The sequence below is a fragment of the Schistocerca gregaria genome, chromosome X (assembly GCF_023897955.1).
Source record: "Schistocerca gregaria isolate iqSchGreg1 chromosome X, iqSchGreg1.2, whole genome shotgun sequence".
Taxonomy (NCBI): domain Eukaryota; kingdom Metazoa; phylum Arthropoda; class Insecta; order Orthoptera; family Acrididae; genus Schistocerca; species Schistocerca gregaria.
In genome coordinates this window covers 2,772,364-2,791,821 of record NC_064931.1, presented here as the reverse complement: position 1 = coordinate 2,791,821, position 19,458 = coordinate 2,772,364, and positions in this window count along the sequence as shown.

Here is a 19,458-nt window from a genome sequence, read left to right as displayed (position 1 = left end):
ATGTGCATCGGAAACTACTACTGGTCTTCCAGGGAACGATCAAAGCATAGATGGTTTGAGACGTTACTCCCGTGGAGGAGAGTGCGCATGGTGACTGTTGTATTCAATCCCGATGCTATTTCTGTGTTTCATCAACACTCTGATAGTCCACAGATAACAGAATGCCTCCAGATGTGCATCGGAAACTACTACTGGTCTTCCTGGGAACGATCAAATCGTAGACTCTTTGAGACATTACTCCCATGGAAGAAAGTGCGCATGGTGACTGTTGTATTCAATCCGGATGCAATTTCCGTGTTTCATCAACACTCCGATAGTCCACAGATTACAGAATTCCTCCAGATGTGCATCGGAAACTACTACTGGTCTTCCAGGGAACGATCAAAGCGTAGAGTGTTTGAGACATTACTTTAATGAAGGCGAGTGAGCATGGTGACTGTTGTATTCAATCCCGATGCAATTTCTGTGTTTCATCAACACTCTGATAGTCCACAGATAACAGAATGCCTCCAGATGTGCATCGGAAACTACTACTGGTCTTCCAGGGAACTATCAAAGCGTAAACTCATTGAGACATTACTCCCATGGAGGAAAGTGTGCATGGTGACTGTTGTATTCAATCCCGATGCAATTTCTGTGTTTCATCAAAATTCTGATAGTCCACAGATTACAGAATGCCTCCAGAAGTGCATCGGAAACTACTACTGGTCTTCCAGGGAACGATCAAAGCGTAGACTGTTTGAGACATTACTTTTATGGAGGAATGTGCGCATGGTGATTGTTGTATTCAATCCCGATGCAATTTCTGTGTTTCATCAACACTCTGATAGTCCACAGATAACAGAATGCCTCGAGATGTGCATCGGAAACTACTACTTGTCATCCAGGGAAAGATCAAAACGTAAACTCTTTGAGACATTACTCCCATGGAGGAAAGTGCGCATGGTGACTGTTGTATTCAATCCCGATGCAATCTCTGTCTTTCATCAACATTCTGATAGTACACAGATTACAGAATGCCTCCAGATGTGCATCGGAAATTACTACTGGTCTTCCAGGGAACGATCAAAGCGTACACTGTTTGAGAAATTACACCCATGTAGGAAAGTGCGAATGGTGACTGTCGTATTCAATCCCGGTGCAATTTCTGTGTTTCATCAACACTCTGATAGTCCACAGATTACAGAATGCCTCCAGATGTGGACCGGTAACTACTACTGGTCTTGCAGGTTATGATCAAAGCATAGACTGTTTGAGACATTACTCCCATGGAGGAAAGTGCGCATGGTGACTGTTGTAATCAATCCCGATGCAATTTCTGTGCTTCATCAACACTCTGATACTCCACAGATTACAGAATGCCTCCAAATGTGCATCGGAAACTACTACTGGTCTTCCAGGAAACGATCAAAGCGTAGACTGTTTGAGACATTAGTTTTATGGAGGAATGTGCGCATGGTGACTGGTGTATTCAATCCCGATGCAATTTCTGTGTTTCATCAACACTCTGATAGTCCACAGATTACAGAATGCCTCCTGATGTGCATCGGTAACTACTACTGGTCTTCCAGGTTATGATCAAAGCGTAGACGGTTGGAGACATTACTCCCATGGAGGAAAGTGCGCATTGTGACTGTTGTATTCAATCCCGATACAATTTCTGTGTTTCATGAACACTCTGATAGTCCACAGATTACAGAATGCCTCCAGATGTGCATCGGTAACTACTACTGGTCTTCCAGGGAACGGATAAAGCGTAGACTGTTTGAGACATTACTCCCATGGAGGAAAGTGCGCATGGTGACTGTTGTATTCAATCCCGATGCATTTTCTGTGTTTCATCAACACTCTGATGGTCCACAGATTACAGAATGCCTCCAGATGTGAATCGGAAACTACTACTGGTCATCCAGGGAACGATCAAATCGTAGACTGTTTGAGACATTACTCCCATTTAAGAAAGTGAGCATGGTGACTGTTGTATTCAATCCGGATGCAATTTCCGTGTTTCATCAACACTCTGATAGACCACAGATTACAGAATGCCTCCAGATGTGCATCGGAAACTACTACTGGTCTTCCAGGGAACGGATAAAGCGTAGACTGTTTGAGACATTACTCCCATGGAGGAAAGTGCGGGTGGTGACTGTTGTATTCAATCCCGATGCATTTTCTGTGTTTCAACAACACTCTGATGGTCCACAGATTACAGAATGCCTCCAGATGTGCATCGGAAACTACTACTGGTCTTCCAAGGGACGATCAAAGCGTAAACTCTTTGAGACATTACTCCCATGGAGGAAAGTGCGCATGGTGACTGTTGTATTCAATCCCGATGCATTTTCTATGTTTCATCAACACTCTGACAGTCCACAGATTACAGAATGCCACGAGGTATTTATCGGAAACTACTATTGGTCTTCCAGGGAACGATCAAAGCGTAAACTCTTTTAGACATTACTCCCATGGAGGAAAGTGCGCGTGGTGACTGTTGTATTCAATCCCGATGCAATTTCTGTGTTTCATCAACATTCTAATAGTCCACAGATTACAGAATGCCTCCAGATGTGCATCGGAAACTACTACTGGTCTTCCAGGGAACGGATAAAGGGTAGACTGTTTGAGACATTACTCCCATGGAGGAAAGTGCGCATGGTGACTGTTGTATTCAATCCCGATGCAATTTCTGTGTTTCATCAACACTCTGATAGTCTACACATTACAGAATGCGACCAGATGTGCATCGGAAACTACTACTGGTCTTCCAGGGAACGATCAAAGCATAGATGGTTTGAGACATTACTCCCGTGGAGGAGAGTGCGCATGGTGACTGTTGTATTCAATCCCGATGCAATTTCTGTGTTTCATCAACACTCTGATAGTCCACAGATAACAGAATGCCTCCTGATGTGCATCGGAAACAACTACTGGTCTTCCTGGGAACGATCAAATCGTAGACTGTTTGAGACATTACTCCCATGGAGGAAAGTGCGCATGGTGACTGTTGTATTCAATGACGATGCAATTTCAGTCTTTCATCAACATTCTGATAGTCCACAGATTACAGAATGCCTCCAGTTGTGCATCGGAAACTACTATTGGTCTTCCAGGGAACGATCAAAGCGTAGAGTGTATGAGACATTACTTTCATGAAGGAAAGTGAGCATGGTGACTGTTGTATTCAATCCCGATGCAATTCCTGTGTTTCATCAACACTCTGATAGTCCACAGATAACAGAATGCCTCCAGATGAGCATCGGAAACTACTACTGGTCTTCCAGGGAACGATCAAAGCGTAAAGTCTTCGAGACATTTCTCCCATGGAGGAAAGTGCGCATTGTGACTGTTGTATTCAATTCCGATGCAATTTCTGTGTTTCATCAACATTCAGATAGTCCACAGATAACAGAATTCCTCCAGATGTGCATCGGAAACTACTAATGGTCTTCCAGGGAACGATCAAAGCGTAGAGTGTTTGAGACATTACTTTCATGAAGGAAAGTGAGCATGGTGACTGTTGTATTCAATCCCGATGCAATTTCTGTGTTTCATCAACACTCTGATAGTCCACAGATAACAGAATGCCTCCAGATGTGCATCGGAAACTACTACTGGTCTTCCAGGGAACGATCAAAGCTTAACTCTTTGAGACATTACTCCCATGGAGGAAAGTGCGCATGGTGACTGTTGTATTCAATCCCGATGCAATTTCTGTGTTTGATCAACATTCTGATAGTCCACAGATAACAGAATGCCTCCAGATGTGCATCGGAAACTACTACTTGTCATCCAGGGAAAGATCAAAACGTAAACTCTTTGAGACATTACTCCCATGGAGGAAATTGCGCATGGTGACTGTTGTATTCAATGACGATGCAATTTCTGTCTTTCATCAACATTCTGATAGTCCACAGATTACAGAATGCCTCCAGATGTGCATTGGAAACTACTACTGGTCTTCCAGGGAGCGATCAAAGCGTAGACTGTTAGAGAAATTACACCCATGGAGGAAAGTGCGAATGGTGACTGTTGTATTCAATCCCGATGCATTTTCTGTGTTTCATCAGCACTCTGATAGTCCACAAATTACAGAATGCCTCCAGATGTTCATCGGAAACTACTACCGGTCTTCCAGGAAACGATCAAAGCGTAGACTGTTTGAGACATTACTTTTATGGAGGAATGTGCGCATGGTGACAGTTGTATTCAATCCAGATGCAATATCTGTGTTTCATCAACACTCTGATAGTCCACAGATTACAGGATGGCACCAGATGTGCATCGGTAACTACTACTGGTCTTCCAGGTTATGATCAGAGCGTAGACGGTTAGAGACATAACTCCCATGGAGGAAAGTGCGCATGGTGACTGTTGTATTCAATTCCGATGCAATTTCTGTGTTTCATCAACATTCTGATAGTCCACAGATTACAGAATGCCTCCAGATGTTCATCGGAAACTACTACCGGTCTTCCAGGAAACGATCAAAGCGTAGACTGTTTGAGACATTACTTTTATGGAGGAATGTGCGCATGGTGACAGTTGTATTCAATCCAGATGCAATATCTGTGTTTCATCAACACTCTGATAGTCCACAGATAACAGAATGCCTCCAGATGAGCATCGGAAACTACTACTGGTCTTCCAGGGAACGATCAAAGCGTAAACCCTTCGAGACATTTCTCCCATGGAGGAAAGTGCGCATGGTGACTGTTGTATTCAATTCCGATGCAATTTCTGTGTTTCATCAACATTCTGATAGTCCACAGATTTCAGAATGCCTCCAGATGTGCATCGGAAACTACTACTGGTCTTCCAGGGAACGGATAAAGCGTAGACTGTTTGAGACATTACTCCCATATAGGAAAGTGCGCATGGTGACTGTTGTAGTCAATCCCGATGCATTTTCTGTGTTTCATCAACACTCTGATGGTCCACAGATTACAGAAAGCCACGAGGTGTTTATCGGAAACTACTACTGGTCTTCCAGGGAACGATGAAAACGTAGACTGTTTCAGACATTACTCCCATGGAGGAAAGTGCGCATGGTGACTGTTGTATTCAATTCCGATGCAATTTCTGTGTTTCATCAACATTCTGATAGTCCACAGATTTCAGAATGCCTCCAGATGTGAGTCGGAAACTACTACTGGTCTTCCATGGGACGATCAAAGCGTAAACTCTTTGAGACATTACTCCCATGGAGAAAAGTGCGCATGGTGACTGTTGTATTCAATCCCGATGCATTTTCTGTGTTTCATCAACACTCTGACAGTCCACAGATTACAGAATGCCACGAGGTGTTTATCGGAAACTACTACTGGTCTTCCAGGGAACGATGAAAACGTAGACTGTTTCAGACATTACTCCCATGGAGGAAAGTGAGCATGGTGACTGTTGTATTCAATCCCGCTGCAATTTCTGTGTTTCATCAACACTCTAATAGTCCACAGATAACATAATGCCTCCAGATGTGCATCGGAAACTACTACTGGTCTTCCAGGGAACGATCAAAGCGTAAACTCTTTGAGACATTACTCTCATGGAGGAAAGTGCGCATGGTGACTGTTGTATTCAATCCCGAAGCAATTTCTGTGTTTCATCAACATTTTGATAGTCCACAGATTACAGAATGCCTCCAGATGTGCATCGGAAACTACTCCTGGTCTTTCAGGGAACGGATGAAGCGTGGACTGTTTGAGACATTACTCCCATGGAGGAAAGTGCGCATGGTGACTGTTGTATTCAATCCCGATGCATTTTCTGCGTTTCATCAACACTCTGATGCTCCACAGACTACAGAATGCCTCATGATGTGCATAGGAAACTACTACTGGTTTTTTTAGGGACGATCAAAGCGTAAACTCTTTGAGACATTACTCCCATGTAGGAAAGTGCGCATGGTGACTGTTGTATTCAATCCCGATGCATTTTCTGTGTTTCATCAACACTTTGATAGTCCACAGATTACAGAATGCCTCCAGATGTGCATCGGAAACTACTACTTGTCATCCAGGGAAAAATCAAAACGTAAACTGTTTGAGACATTACTCCCATGGAGGATATTGCGCATGGTGACTGTTGTATTCAATGACGAAGCAATTTCTGTCTTTCATCAACATTCTGATAGTCCACAGATTACAGAATGCCTCCAGATGTGCATTGGAAACTACTACTGGTCTTCCAGGGAACGATCAAAGCGTAGACTGTTAGAGAAATTACACCCATGGAGGAAAGTGCGAATGGTGACTGTTGTATTCAATCCCGATGCATTTTCTGTGTTTCATCAGCACTCTGATAGTCCACAAATTACAGAATGACTCCAGATGTTCATCGGAAACTACTACCGGTCTTCCAGGAAAGGATCAAAGCGCAGACTGTTTGAGACATTACCTTTATGGAGGAATGTGCGCATGGTGACTGTTCTATTCAATCCAGATGCAATTTCTGTGTTTCATCAACACTCTGATAGTCCACAGATTACAGAATGGCTCCAGATGTGCATCGGTAACTACTACTGGTCTTCCAGGTTATGATCAAAGCGTAGACGGTTAGAGACATTTTTCCCATGGAGGAAAGTGCGCATGGTGACTGTTGTATTCAATCCCGATACAATATCTGTGTTTCATCAACACTCTGATAGTCCACTGATTACAGAATGCCTCCAGATGTGCATCGGTAACTACTACTGGTCTTCCAGGGAACGGATAAAGCGTAGACTGTTTGAGACATTACTCCCATGTAGGAAAGTGCGCATGGTGACTGTTGTAATCAATCCCGATGCAATTTCTGTGTTTCATCAACACTCTGATACTCCACAGATTACAGAATGCCTCCAAATGTGCATCGGAAACTACTATTGGTCTTCCTGGGAACGATCAAATCGTAGACTGTTTGAGACATTACTCCCATGGAGGATAGTGCGCATGGTGACTGTTGTAATCAATCCCGATGCAATTTCTGTGTTTCATCAACACTCTGATAGTCCACAGATTACAGAATGCCTCCAGTTGTGCATCGGAAACTACTATTGGTCTTCCAGGGAACGATCAAAGCGTAGAGTGTATGAGACATTACTTTCATGAAGGAAAGTGAGCATGGTGACGGTTGTATTCAATCCCGATGCAATTTCTGTGTTTCGTCAACACTCTGATAGTCCACAGATAACAGAATGCCTCCAGATGAGCATCGGAAACTACTACTGGTCTTCCAGGGAACGATCAAAGCGTAAAATCTTCGAGACATTTCTCCCATGGAGGAAAGTGCGCATGGTGACTGTTGTATTCAATTCCGATGCAATTTCTGTGTTTCATCAACATTCTGATAGTCCACAGATTACAGAATGCCTCCAGATGTGCATCGGAAACTACTACTGGTCTTCCAGGGAACGGATAAAGCGTAGGCTGTTTGAGACATTACTCCCATGGAGGAAACTGCGCATGGTGACTGTTGTATTCAATCCCGATGCAATTGCTGTGTTTCATCAACACTCTGATAGTCCACACATTACAGAATGCGACCAGATTTGCATCGGAAACTACTACTGGTCTTCCAGGGAACGATCAAAGCATAGATGATTTGTGACATTACTCCCGTGGAGGAGAGTGCGCATGGTGACTGTTGTATTCAATCCCGATGCAATTTCTGTGTTTCATCAACACTCTGATAGTCCACAGATAACAGAATGCCTCCAGATGTGCATCGGAAACTACTACTGGTCTTCCTGGGAACGATCAAATCGTAGACTGTTTGAGACATTACTCCCATTGAAGAAAGAGCGCGTGGTGACTGTTGTATTCAATCCGGATGCAATTTCCGTGTTTCATCAACACTCTGATAGACCACAGATTCCAGAATTCCTCCAGATGTGCATCGGAAACTACTACTTGTCATCCTGGGAAAGATCAAAACGTAAACTCTTTGAGACATTACTCCCATGGAGGAAATTGCGCATGGTGACTGTTGTATTCAATGACGATGCAATTTCTGTCTTTCATCAACATTCTGATAGTCCACAGATTATAGAATGCCTCCAGATGTGCATCGGAAACTACTACTGGTCTTCCAGGGAACGATCAAAGCGTAGAGTGTATGAGACATTACTTTCATGAAGGAAAGTGAGCATGGTGACGGTTGTATTCAATCCCGATGCAATTTCTGTGTTTCATCAGCACTCTGATCGTCCACAGATAACAGAATGCCTCCAGATGAGCATCGGAAACTACTACTGGTCTTCCAGGGAACGATCAAAGCGTAAAGTCTTCGAGACATTTCTCCCATGGAGGAAAGTGCGCATGGTGACTGTTGTATTCAATTCCGATGCAATTTCTGTGTTTCATCAACATTCTGATAGTCCACAGATTACAGAATGCCTCCAGATGTGCGTCGGAAACTACTACTGGTCTTCCAGGGAACGGATAAAGCGTAGACTGTTTGAGACATTACTCCCATGGAGGAAAGTGCGCATGGTGACTGTTGTATTCAATCCCGATGCATTTTCTGTGTTTCATCAACACTCTGTTGGTCCACAGATTACAGAATGCCTCCAGATGTGAATCGGAAACTTCTACTGGTCTTCCAAGGGACGATCAAAGCGTAAACTCTTTGAGACATTACTCCCATGGAGAAAAGTGCGCATGGTGACTGTTGTATTCAATCCCGATGCATTTTCTGTGTTTCATCAACACTCTGACAGTCCACAGATTACAGAATGCCACGAGGTGTTTATCGGAAACTACTACTGGTCTTCCAGGGAACGATGAAAACGTAGACTGTTTCAGACATTACTCCCATGGAGGAAAGTGAGCATGGTGACTGTTGTATTCAATCCCGCTGCAATTTCTAGGTTTCATCAACACTCTGATAGTCCACAGATAACAGAATGCCTCCAGATGTGAATCGGAAACTACTACTGGTCTTCCAGGGAACGATCAAAGCGTAAACTCTTTGAGACATTACTCCCATGGAGGAAAGTGCGCATGGTGACTGTTGTATTCAATCCCGAAGCAATTTCTGTGTTTCATCAACATTCTGATAGTCCACAGATTACAGAATGCCTCCAGATGTGCATCGGAAACTACCACTGGTCTTCCAGGGAACTAATGAAGCGTAGACTGTTTGAGACATTACTCCCATGGAGGAAAGTGCGCATGGTGACTGTTGTATTCAATCCCGATGCAATTTCTGTGTTTCATCAACACTCTGATGGTCCACAGATTACAGAATGCCTCCAGATGTGCATCGGAAACTACTACTGGTTTTTTAAGGGACGATCAAAGCGTAAACTCTTTGAGACATTACTCCCATGTAGGAAAGTGCACATGGTGACTGTTGTATTCAATCCCGATGCATTTTCTGTGTTTCATCAACACTCTGACAGTCCACAGATTACAGAATGCCACGAGGTGTTAATCGGAAACTACTAATGGTCTTCCAGTAAACGATGAAAGCGTAGACTGTTTCAGACATTACTCCCATGGAAGATTGTGCGGATGGTGACTGTTGTAATCAATCCCGATGCAATTTCTGTGTTTCATCAACACTCTGATACTCCACAGATTACAGAATGCCTCCAAATGTGCATCGGAAACTACTACTGGTCTTCCTGGGAACGATCAAATCGTAGACTGTTTGAGACATTACTCCCATGGAAGAAAGTGCGCATTGTGACTGCTGTATTCAATCCCGATGCAATTTCTGTGTTTCATCAACACTCTGATACTCCACAGATAACAGAATGCCTCCAGATGTGCATCGGAAACTACTACTGGTCTTCCAGGGAACGATCAAAGCGTAAACTCTTTGAGACATTACTCCCATGGAGGAAAGTGCGCATGGTGACTGTTGTATTCAATCCCGATGCAATTTCTGTGTTTCATCAACATTCTAATAGTCCACAGATTACAGAATGCCTCCAGATGTGCATCGGAAACTACTACTGGTCTTCCAGGGAACGGATAAAGCGTAGACTGTTTGAGACATTACTCCCATTGAGGAAAGTGCGCATGGTGACTGTTGTATTCAATCCTGATGCAATTTCTGTGTTTCATCAACACTCTGATAGTCTACACATTACAGAATGCGACCAGGTGTGCATCGGAAACTACTACTGGTCTTCCAGGGAACGATCAAAGCATAGATGGTTTGAGACATTACTCCCATGGAGGAAAGTGCGCATGGTGACTGTTGTATTCAATCCCCATGCAATTACTGTGTTTCATCAACACTCTGATAGTCTACACATTACAGAATGCGACCAGATGTGCATCGGAAACTACTACTGGTCTTCCTGGTAACGATCAAAGCGTAGATTGTTTGAGATATTACACCCATGGAGTAAAGTGAGCATGGTGACTGTTGTATTCAATCCCGATGCAATTTCTGTGTTTCATCAACACTCTGATAGTCCACAGATAACAGAATGCCTCCAGATGTGCATCGGAAACTACTACTGGTCTTCCAGGGAACGATCAAAGCGTAAACTCTTTGAGACATTACTCCCATGGAGGAAAGTGCGCATGGTGACTGTTTATTCAATCGCGATGCAATTTCTGTGTTTCATCAACATTTTGATAGTCCACAGATTACAGAATGCCTCCAGATGTGCATCGGAAACTACTACTGGTCTTCCAGGGAACGATCAAAGCGTAGACTGTTAGAGAAATTACACCCATGGAGTAAAGTGCGAATGGTGACTGTTGTATTCAAGCCCGATGCAATTACTGTGTTTCATCAACACTTTGATGGTCTACACATTACAGAATGCCACCAGATGGGCATCGGAAACTACTACTGGTCTTCCAGGGAACGATCAAATCGTAGATTGTTTGAGACATAACTCCCGTGGAGGAAAGTGCGCATAGTGACTGTTGTATTCAATCCCGATGCATTTTCTGTGTTTCATCAGCACTCTGATAGTCCACAAATTACAGAATGCCTCCAGATGTTCATCGGAAACTACTATTGGTCTTCCAGGGAACGATCAAAGCGTAGAGTTTTTGAGACATTACTTTCATGAAGGAAAGTGAGTATGGTGACTTTTGTATTCAATCGCGATGCAATTTCTGTGTTTCATCAACATTTTGATAGTCCACAGATTACAGAATGCCTCCAGATGTGCATCGGAAACTACTACTGGTCTTCCAGGGAACGATCAAAGCGTAGACTGTTAGAGACATTACTCCCATGGAGGAAAGTGCGCATGGTGACTGTTGTATTCAATCCCGATGCAATTACTGTGTTTCATCAACACTCTGATAGTCTACACATTACAGAATGCGACCAGATGTGCATCGGAAACTACTACTGGTCTTCCTGGGAACGATCAAAGCGTAGATTGTTTGAGATATTACTCCCATGGAAGAAAGTGCGCATGGTGACTGTTGTATTCAATCCGGATGCAATTTCCGTGATTCATCAACACTCTGATAGTCCACAGATTACAGAATTCCTCCAGATGTGCATCGGAAACTACTACTGGTCTTCCAGGGAACGATCAAAACGTAGAGTGTTTGAGACATTACTTTAATGAAGGAAAGTGAGCATGGTGACTGTTGAATTCAATCCCGATGCAATTTCTGTGTTTCATCAACACTCTGATAGTCCACAGATAACAGAATGCCTCCAGATGTGCATCGGAAACTACTACTGGTCTTCCAGGGAACGATCAAAACGTAAACTCTTTGAGACATTACTCCCATGGAGGAAAGTGCGCATGGTGACTGTTGTATTCAATCCCGATGCTATTTCTGTGTTTCATCAACATTTTGATAGTCTACAGATTACAGAATGCCTCCAGATGTGCATCGGAAACTACTACTGGTCTTCCAGGGAACGATCAAAGCGTAGACTGTTAGAGAAATTACACCCATGGAGGAAAGTGCGAATGGTGACTGTTGTATTCAATCCCGATGCAATTACTGTGTTTCATCAACACTTTGATGGTCTACACGTTACAGAATGCCACCAGATGTGCATCGGAAACTACTACTGGTCTTCCAGGGAACGATCAAATCGTAGAATGTTTGAGACATAACTCCCGTGGAGGAAGGTGCGCATGGTGACTGTTGTATTCAATCCCGATGCATTTTCTGTGTTTCATCAGCACTCTGATAGTCCACAAATTACAGAATGCCTCCAGACGTTCATCGGAAACTACTACCGCTCTTCCAGGAAACGATCAAAGCGTAGACAGTTTGAGACATTACTTTTATGGAGGAATGTGCGCATGGTGACTGTTGTAATCAATCCCGATTCAATTTCTGTGTTTCATCAACACTCTGATACTCCACAGATTACAGAATGCCTCCAAATGTGCATCGGAAACTACTACTGGTCTCCTTGGAACGATCAAATCGTAGACTGTTTGAGACATTACTCCCATGGAGGAAAGTGCGCATGGTGACTGTTGTAATCAATCCCGATGCAATTTCTGTGTTTCATCAACACTCTGATAGTCCACGGATTACAGAATGCCTCCAGATGTGCATCGGAAACTACTACTGGTCTTCCAGGGATCGGATAAAGCGTAGACTGTTTGAGACATTACTCCCATGGAGGAAAGTGCGCATGGTGACTGTTGTATTCAATCTCGATGCAATAACTGTGTTTCATCAACACTCTGATAGTCTACACATTACATAATGCGACCAGATGTGCATCGGAAACTACTACTGGTCTTCCAGGGAACGATCAAAGCGTAGATTGTTTGAGATATTACTCCCGTACAGGAAAGTGCGCATGGTGACTGTTGTATTGAATCCCGATGCAATTTCTGTGTTTCATCAACACTCTGATAGTCCATAGATAACAGAATGCCTCCAGATGTGCATCGAAACTACTACTGGTCTTCCAGGGAACGATCAAAGCGTAGACTGTTAGAGAAATAACACCCATGGAGGAAAGTGCGAATGGTGACTGTTGTATTCAATCCCGATGCAATTACTGTGTTTCATCAACACTTTGATGGTCTACACGTTATAGAATGCCACCAGATGTGCATCGGAAACTACTACTGGTCTTCCAGGGAACGATCAAATCGTAGAATGTTTGAGACATAACTCCCGTGGAGGAAAGTGCGCATGGTGACTGTTGTATTCAATCCCGATGCATTTTCTGTGTTTCATCAGCACTTGATAGTCCACAAATTACAGAATGCCTCCAGATGTTCATCGGAAACTACTACCGCTCTTCCAGGAAACGATCAAAGCGTAGACAGTTTGAGACATTACTTTTATGGAGGAATGTGCGCATGGTGACTGTTGTATTCAATCCCGATGCAATTTCTGTGTTTCATCAACACTCTGATAGTCCACAGATTACGGAATGCCTCCAGATGTGCATCGGTAACTACTACTGGTCTTCCTGGTTATGATCAAAGCGTAGACGGTTAGAGACATTACTCCCATGGAGGAAAGTGCGCATGGTGACTGTTGTATTCAATCCCAATGCAATTTCTGTGTTTCATCAACACTCTGATAGTCTACATATTACAGAATGCCTCCAGATGTGCATCGGAAACTGGTACTGGTCTTCCAGGGAACGATTAAAGCGTAAACTCTTTGAGACATTACTATCATGGAGGGAAGTGCGCATGGTTACTGTTGTATTCAATCCCGATGCATTTTCTGTGTTTCATCAACACTCTGATAGTCCACAGATTACAGAATGCCAAGAGATGTGGATCGGAAACTACTACTGGTCTTCCGGGGAACGATGGAGGCATAGACTGTTTCAGACATTCCTCCCATGGAGGAAAGTGCGGATGGTGACTGTTGTATTCAATACCAATGCAATTACTGTGTTTCATCAAAACTCTGATAGTCCACAGATTATAGAATGCCTCCAGATGTGCATCGGAAACTACTACTGGTCTTATAGGTTACGATCAAAGCGTAGACTGTTTGAGACACTACTTTTATGGAGGAATGTGCGTACGATGACTGTTGTATTCAATCCCGAAGCAATTACTGTGTTTCATCAGCACTCTGATAGTCCACAGATTACAGAATACCTCCAGATGTGCATCGCAAACTACTACTGGTCTTCCAGGGAACGATCAAAACATATACTCTTTGAGACATTACTCCCATGGAGGAAATTGCGCATCGTGACTGTTGTATTCAATCCCGATGCATTTTCTGTCTTTCATCAAGACTCTGATAGTCCACAGGTTACAGAATGACTCCAGAAGTGCATCGGAACCTACTACTGGTCTTCGTGGGAACGATCAAAGCGTAGACTGTTTGAGACATTATTCCCATGGAGGAAAGTGCGCATGGTGATTGTTGTATTCAATCCAGATGCATTTTCCGTGTTTCATCAACACTCTGATAGTCCACAGACTACAGAATGCCTCCAGATGTGCATCGGAAACAACTACTGGTCTTCCAGGGAACGATGAAAGCGTAGACTGTTTAAGACATTACTCCCATGGAGGAAAGTGCGCACGGCGACTGTTGTATTCAATCCCGAAGCAATTTCTCTGTTTCATCAACACTCTGATGGTCCACAGATTACAGAATGCCTCCAGATGTGCATCGGGAAGTACTACTGGTCTTCCAGGGAACGATCAAAGCGTAGACTGCTTGAGACATTACTTTTATGGAGTATTGTGCGCATGGTGACTGTTGTATTCAATATCGATGCAATTTCTGTGTTTCATCAACACTCTGATGGTCCACAGATTTCAGAATGCCTCCAGATGTGCATCGGAAACTGCTACTGGTCTTCCAGGGAACGATCAAAACGTAAACTCGTTGAGACATTACTCCCATGGAGGAAATTGCGCATGGTGACTGTTGTATTCAATGACGATGCAATTTCTGTCTTTCATCAACATTCTGATAGTCCACAGATTACGGAATGCCTCCAGTTGTGCATCGGAAACTACTACTGGTCTTCCAGGGAACGATCAAATCGTAGAATGTTTGAGACATAACTCCCGTGGAGGAAGGTGCGCATGGTGACTGTTGTATTCAATCCCGATGCATTTTCTGTGTTTCATCAGCACTCTGATAGTCCACAAATTACAGAATGCCTCCAGATGTTCATCGGAAACTACTACCGCTCTTCCAGGAAACGATCAAAGCGTAGACCGTTTGAGACATTACTTTTACGAAGCAATGTGCGCATGGTGACTGTTGTATTCAATCCCGATGCAATTTCTGTGTTTCATCAACACTCTGATAGTCCACAGATTACGGAATGCCTCCAGATGTGCATCGGTAACTACAACTGGTCTTCCAGGTTATGATCAAAGCGTAGACGGTTAGAGACATTACTCCCATGGAGGAAAGTGCGCATGGTGACTGTTGTATTCAATCCCGATACAATTTCTGTGTTTCATCAACACTCTGATAGTCCACAGATTACAGAATGCCTCCAGATGTGCATCGGTAACTACTACTGGTCTTCCAGGGAACGATCAAAGCATAGACTGTTTGAGACATTACTCCCATGGAGGAAAGTGCGCATGGTGACTGTTGTAATCAATCCCGATGCAATTTCTGTGTTTCATCAACACTCTGATACTCCACAGATTACAGAATGCCTCCAAATGTGCATCGGAAACTACTACTGGTCTTCCTGGGAACGATCAAAACGTAGACTGTTTGAGTCATTACTCCCATGGAGGAAAGTGCGCATGGTGACTGTTGTAATCAATCCCGATGCAATTTCTGTGTTTCATCAACACTCTGATAGTCCACGGATTACAGAATGTCTCCAGATGTGCATCGGAAACTACTATTGGTCGTCCAGGGAACGATCGAAGCGTAGATTGTTTGAGACATTACTTTCATGAGGGAAAGTGAGCATGGTGACTGTTGTATTCAATCCCGATGCAATTTCTGTGTTTCATCAACACTCTGATAGTCCACAGATAACAGAATGCCTCCAGATGTGCATCGGAAACTACTACTGGTCTTCCAGGGATCGGATAAAGCGTAGACTGTTTGAGACATTACTCCCATGGAGGATAGTGCGGATGGCGACTGTTGTATTCAATACCAATGCAATTTCTGTGTTTCATCAACACTCTGATAGTCCTCAGATTACAGAATGCCTCCAGATGTGCATCGGTAACTACTACTGGTCTTCCAGGGAACGATCAAAGCATAGACTGTTTGAGACATTACTCCCATGGAGGAAAGTGCGCATGGTGACTGTTGTAATCAATCCCGATGCAATTTCTGTGTTTCATCAACACTCTGATACTCCACAGATTACAGAATGCCTCCAAATGTGCATCGGAAACTACTACTGGTCTTCCTGGGAACGATCAAAACGTAGACTGTTTGAGTCATTACTCCCATGGAGGAAAGTGCGCATGGTGACTGTTGTAATCAATCCCGATGCAATTTCTGTGTTTCATCAACACTCTGATAGTCCACGGATTACAGAATGTCTCCAGATGTGCATCGGAAACTACTATTGGTCGTCCAGGGAACGATCGAAGCGTAGATTGTTTGAGACATTACTTTCATGAGGGAAAGTGAGCATGGTGACTGTTGTATTCAATCCCGATGCAATTTCTGTGTTTCATCAACACTCTGATAGTCCACAGATAACAGAATGCCTCCAGATGTGCATCGGAAACTACTACTGGTCTTCCAGGGATCGGATAAAGCGTAGACTGTTTGAGACATTACTCCCATGGAGGATAGTGCGGATGGCGACTGTTGTATTCAATACCAATGCAATTTCTGTGTTTCATCAACACTCTGATAGTCCACAGATTACAGAATGCCAACAGATGTGCATCGGAAACTACTACTGGTCTTCCAAGGGACGATCAAAGCGTAGACTGTTTGAGACATAACTCCCGTGGAGGAAAGTCCGCCTAGAGACTGTTGTATTCAATCCCGATGCAATTTCTGTGTTTCATCAACACGCTGATAGTCCACAGATTACAGAATGCCACCAGATGTGCATCGGAAACTACTACTGGTCTTCCAGGGAACGATCAAAGCGTAGACTGTTAGAGACATTACTCCCATGGAGGAAAGTGCGCATGGTGAGTGTTGTATTCAATCCCGATGCAATTACTGTGTTTCATCAACACTCTGATAGTCTACACATTACAGAATGCGATCAGATGTGCATCGGAAACTACTACTGGTCTTCCAGGGAACGATCAAAGCGTAGATTGTTTGAGATATTACTCCCGTACAGGAAAGTGCGCATGGTGACTGTTGTATTGAATCCCGATGCAATTTCTGTGTTTCATCAACACTCTGATAGTCCATAGATAACAGAATGCCTCCAGATGTGCATCGAAACTACTACTGGTCTTCCAGGGAACGATCATAGCGTAAACTCTTTGAGACATTACTGCCATGGAGGAAAGTGCGCATGGTGACTGTTGTATTCAATCCCGATGCAATTTCTGTGTTTCATCAACATTCTGATAGTCCACAGATTACAGAATCTCTCCAGATGTGCATCGGAAACTACTACTGGTCTTCCAGGGAACGATCAAAGCGTAGACTGATTCAGACATTACTCCCATGGAGGAAAGTGCGCCTTGTGACTGTTGTATTCAATCCCGATGCAATTTCTGTGTTTCATCAACACTCTGATCGTCCACAGATTACAGAATGCCTCCAGATGTGCATCGGGAACTACTACTGGTCTTCCAGGGAACGATCCAAGCGTAGACTGCTTGAGACATTACTTTTATGGAGTAATGTGCGCATGGTGACTGTTGTATTCAATATCGATGCAATTTCTGTGTTTCATCAACACTCTGATAGTCCACAGATTTCAGAATGCCTCCAGATGTGCATCGGAAGCTGCTACTGGTCTTCCAGGGAACGATCAAAGCGTAAACTCGTTGAGAAATTACTCCCATGGAGGAAAGTGCTTATGGTGACTGTCTTATTCAATCCCGATGCATTTTCTGTGTTTCATCAACACTCTGATAGTCCACAGATTACAGAATGCCACGAGGTGTGGATCGGAAACTACTACTGGTCTTCCTGGGAACGATGAAAGCGTAGACTGTTTCAGACATTACTCCCATGGAGGAAAGTGCGGTTGGTGACTGTTGTATTCAATCCCGATGCTATTTCTGTGTTTCATCAACACTCTGATAGTCTATATATAATACAGAATGCCTCCAGATGTGCATTGGAAACTGGTACTGGTCTTCCAGGGAACGATTAAAGCGTAAACTCTTTGAGACATTACTCCCATGGAGGGAAGTGCGCATGGAGACTGTTGTATTCAATCCCGATGCATTTTCTGTGTTTCATCAACACTCTGATAGTCCACAGATTACAGAATGCCACGAGGTGTGGATCGGAAACTACTACTGGTCTTCCTGGGAACGATGAAAGCGTAGACTGTTTCAGACATTACTCCCATGGAGGAAAGTGCGGATGGTGACTGTTGTATTCAATACCAATGCAATTACTGTGTTTCATGAAAACTCTGATAGTCCACAGATTACAGAATACCTCCAGATGTGCATCGCAAACTACTACTGGTCTTCCAGGGAACGATCAAAACATATACTCTTTGAGACATTACTCCCATGGAGGAAATTGCGCATCGTGACTGTTGTATTCAATCCCGATGCATTTTCTGTCTTTCATCAACACTCTGATAGTCCACGGGCTACAGAATGACTCCAAATGTGCATCGGAACCTACTACTGGTCTTCGTGGGAACGATCAAAACGTAGACTGTTTGAGACATTATTCCCATGGAGGAAAGTGCGCATGGTGATTGTTGTATTCAATCCCGATGCATTTTCCGTGTTTCATCAACACTCTGATAGTCCACAGATTACAGAATGCCTCCAGATGTGCATCGGAAACAACTACTGGTCTTCCAGGGAACGATCAAAGCGTAGACTGTTTAAGACATTACTCCCATGGAGGAAAGTGCGCATGGTGACTGTTGTATTCATTCCCGATGCAATTTCTGTGTTTCATCAACACTCTGATGGTCCACAGATTACAGAATGCCTCCAGATGTGCATCGGGAACTACTACTGGTCTTCCAGGGAACCATCAAAGCGTAGACTGCTTGAGACATTACTTTTATGGAGTAAGGTGCGCATGGTGACTGTTGTATTCAATATCGATGCAATTTCTGTGTGTCATCAACACTCTGATATTCCACAGATTACAGAATGCCTCCAGATGTGCATCGGAAACTACTACTGGTCTTCCAAAGAACGATCAAAGCGTAGACTGTTTGAGACACTACTTTTATGGAGGAATGTGCGTACGATGACTGTTGTATTCAATCCCGAAGCAATTACTGTGTTTCATCAGCACTCTGATAGTCCACAGATTACAGAATACCTCCAGATGTGCATCGCAAACTACTACTGGTCTTCCAGGGAACGATCAAAACATATACTCTTTGAGACATTACTCCCATGGAGGAAATTGCGCATCGTGACTGTTGTATTCAATCCCGATGCATTTTCTGTCTTTCATCAAGACT